The following is a 3,725-nucleotide window of genomic DNA, read 5'->3' on the forward strand; positions in this document are numbered from 1 at the left end:
ACATATTATACATAAGGGTCGGCACCCTTCTGTTGATTGTTTTTTAAAGATCAAAAAATTATCAAACCTATCTTATCAGCGAAGGATAATCCAATGTCATCAGCAATTTACTACAGCTCAGAATTTGAGTCAGATGCATTGGATTTCAAAGGTAAATAGAAATCTGGTTGGACAACTTACATCTTAAAGAAAAGGAAAAAAAAAAAAAAGAACAGAGAGAATGAAGAGGGAGAGAGAGAGAGAGAGAGAGAGATATGAAAACAACAGTATGTTGCCCCAGGGGGAATCTTTTGATTTGCAGCTTTCAAAGGCAACATCTGTACTCATCAGTTTTGAATGGACTTGTGTTATTCTCTCAAGTTCCCTATAATCAGTCTTTCACACAGAAAAATAAGGAGAAATCCACCAAAAGCAGTGGAATCTGGTCCCTTGGTATATCTGGAAGGTATACAACAGCACTCCCACTAAGGAAAGTCATTCCCTTCCATACATCAGCCTGAAACAGCATTTAACAACCCGTGTTCGGTTCCTCCGCCTGTCCCCACACTCCCAAAGTCTCTGAAATCTACAGCTAAGCGATTGCAAGTTTATGTGCCTTGACCACTGCTTTTAAAATACCCCCTGGTTACGAAAAGTGCTTCATAGACAGAATCCCGAAAGAACCCAGGTTATAAAGAATACTCTCTCTTCCTGGGAATAAAGCCGAGGGAGGAAATACTATCAGCCTGGCATAGTCTCAAGCTAATTATGAATTTGGCTTTGGCTACCTAGTCCGGAAAGGTTTCTGCAGTTGGCACTGGTTACGCATTGAGCCAGCTGGAGTCTGTACAAGGGGGAACAGTCCCATCAAGTTTGGGAACCAGAAGGACCAGGCTGGCCTAGCTGGGCTGCTGTCCTCTAGCCTCTCCCAAATGATGGCCTTGGGATCTCTTTATTGCCTTGTGTGGAGACAGCCCTCATAGGATGCTCTTACCATTAGCACAGACACACCATTCCACCTGCAGGTGGCTCAGGTGGATTTTTCTAGGCTTTTCTGAGAAGAACGCAGGGAAGTTTTTCTAGAAGGACAGCTCTCTGGTGGAGACAAAGGTAGGTAGAACAGCCTGTTGCGTCAGTACCGTGTTGGAGAAACAGATTAGGCTTTGGAATTGGGCAATTGGATAAGTTACTTAGTTAGCCTTGATCGACTGCTGGCTTCCCATCTGAAAACAGGGAGCGGGGGTGCGTAATGATGTCCACCTTTCAGGCTCATCCTGCGGGTGAGAGAGAGCCTGGGGCACCAAAGAGGGGGCTTGGAAGCTGTGGTGTGCTCAGCGAATGTTCCCTTGACTTCCCTCTCCCTCTGTTGTCTTAGATGTCCCATAGGTCTTTATACCCTAAGTGTGGGCGATTATACCAGTGGCTCAGCGATGCCCAGCATATTTCCCCATGGGCTCATCTACGTCTTCCATCCAGCCAATACCCTTGTGATTCAAGGACAGCCATCGGGACGGCTTTCACTCTTTCACTGGATAAACTAAGGCCGTGAATTCTCACGGTCTCTTTGCCCAAGTGCACACGATTAAGGAGAACGCCAGTCTTCCTTTGCCCATTTAACCGGTTGTTATTGTTGTTTTCAGTGTCTGCAAGGCAGTGAGGGGAGCGCAAACATACATGAGAGTTTTCAGTCCAGCGATGGAGAAAAACTAGCTTGGTAAACAGAAGTTTGAGTAGTCCCAACTCCCTACGGTCTGAATACAAAGCTCTGGGCAGGATGTGATACCTGCATAAAAATGAGGTATGAGCGTTCAAGAATGCCATGATCCTCGTTTCACAGATGAAGAAACAGGCCCAGGGAGGTTAAGTGATCTAATCAAGAGCCCAGTTAATGGTAGACCTGGAACTTGAACTTCACTCTTCTACCCCTGAGTGCATATTGCTCAACAAGGTCTATGCCACCCTCCACTGCCCTGTCCCAAGAACCAGTCACTAGCATTCCATCTGTGACTATGTTCCTGGTGGTTCTACTCATTAGCTGAGTGAACTTGACTTTGGTGGGCTGCAAAACAGGGATAAAAACGGAACCTGTCCCCTAAGGTTTCTCTGGGGACTCCATGATATGGCACAGTGACCGGCCCCTATTAAGTAATTGGTCGAGGTTGCCATGGGTATTAGCCACGGCGAACACTCTTTGTGTCTTTTCCTTCCTTTGTCTCTCCTTTCCAAGTTCCTTTTTCCCCTCACAGGGTTCTTTTGCAAGATACCGATTCTGCCCTCTTGTAAACACATGGCTCATTTGTCACTCATGCGTTCAGTCACTTCAAACATGTCTTTGATGTAGTTAGCCTTGGAGGAAGCAGAGCACAGCAAGTGCTCCGGGACGAGGCTACAGCAAAGCGCCACGCAGGGGGTGGGGCTCTGGCTGTGGAATTGAGAGGATCCGACCTCACCTCCCAGTTCTGGCGTGTATTAGCTGTGCCCTTGCCGAGTACCCCATCTTCCCGAACTCCAGTTTCCTCTGCTATAAAATGGGGGGGGGCTCCAAGGTCTAGTTAGAGAGTTATAATAAAAATGGAATGGTGGCACCTGGGTGCCTCAGTCATTCGTTAGGCCTCCGACTTGGGCTCAGGTCATGATCTCATGGTTTGTGAGTTCGGGCCCCGCTCGAGGCTCTCTGCTGTCAGCGCAGAGCCCGCTTCAGATCCTCTGTCCCCACTCTCTCTCGGCCCCTCCCCCGCTCACGCACGCTCTGTCTCTCTCTCAAAACTAAATAATTTTTTTTTTTTTTTTTAACGTTCTTAGTGCTGAGTAGATGCTCAGGGAATATTTTTTCGATCACCTAGAGCACGGAGCTTAAATGCCAGAGACTGCTTGGACGATCAGGGGAAGCTGAATGAGAGTTGTTCTTCCTCTTCTTAAATCTATTCTGTTTTAGAAATTTTAAATGGTTTGGAAAGGTCACGAAGAGATAACACCGTGAGGACGCAGTGGCTATGTATGTCTAACGTGAGTGACGTCGTGCTTGCTTCGTTCGGCAGCACAAACACTAAAGCATGATGACCTCCACCGTCATTTAATCATACTCACAAGATTGAAAATTGGAGACAACAGAGATGCCCAGCAAAGAGGGTTGGGGTGGGCAAACCAATAATGGTCTGATCGTGCTGCCATTGAAAATGTTTTAGAGGACAGTGAGCAACGTAGTCAAGATTCCAACTTTGTAAGAAATAATACGACAAATACCATGCATGCGTATATATCCCTTTTTAGAGGAAATAAATCAAGATGTTAGAAGCGGTTATTGCTGGAAAGTAGGATGACAGGTGTGTCTTTTCCTTTGACCTTTGTATTTTCAACTTTTTAATAGTAAACACACCATTTTTAAACTCAAGAACAATCCTGAATGATATTCAAATGGGCAGCCATCCACCCCACCAGACATCAGTTACTAAAGCGCGATAATGTCTCCACATTTTCTGCCTCCTGTTCCGAGCTCTGAAATCTCCCATCCTGTCCCGTCCCTGCCCAACTCTTCAGCTCAGAAAGTCAGAGAGAGACTGCCTTCTTTTTCTATTTCTTTCTCCTGATCCTCGTAATATTCTTTTGGGCATCTGAAAATTCCCATCCTATCTTTTAAAATTTTTTTAACTTTTTTTTTAGTTTATTTTTGAGAGACAGAGACAGCGCGTGAGCAGGGGGGAGGGCAGAGAGAGAGGGAGACACAGAATCCGAAGCAGGCCCCAGGC

General features: G+C 46.1%; 1 long non-coding RNA gene across 1 annotated transcript; it reads left to right on the plus strand.

Annotated features, from left to right (window-relative positions):
• Nucleotides 1-839: 839 nt before the first annotated feature.
• LOC121024374 (uncharacterized) lies at nucleotides 840-3,160 on the plus strand. Its single transcript, XR_005787686.1, has 3 exons — nucleotides 840-1,089; nucleotides 1,620-1,777; nucleotides 2,915-3,160. It is a non-coding gene; the product is annotated as an uncharacterized LOC121024374 (long non-coding RNA).
• Nucleotides 3,161-3,725: the final 565 nt, after the last annotated feature.

Source organism: Herpailurus yagouaroundi, unplaced genomic scaffold, assembly GCF_014898765.1.
Source record: "Herpailurus yagouaroundi ecotype Mexico unplaced genomic scaffold, PumYag 64065, whole genome shotgun sequence".
NCBI classification, from domain to species: domain Eukaryota; kingdom Metazoa; phylum Chordata; class Mammalia; order Carnivora; family Felidae; genus Herpailurus; species Herpailurus yagouaroundi.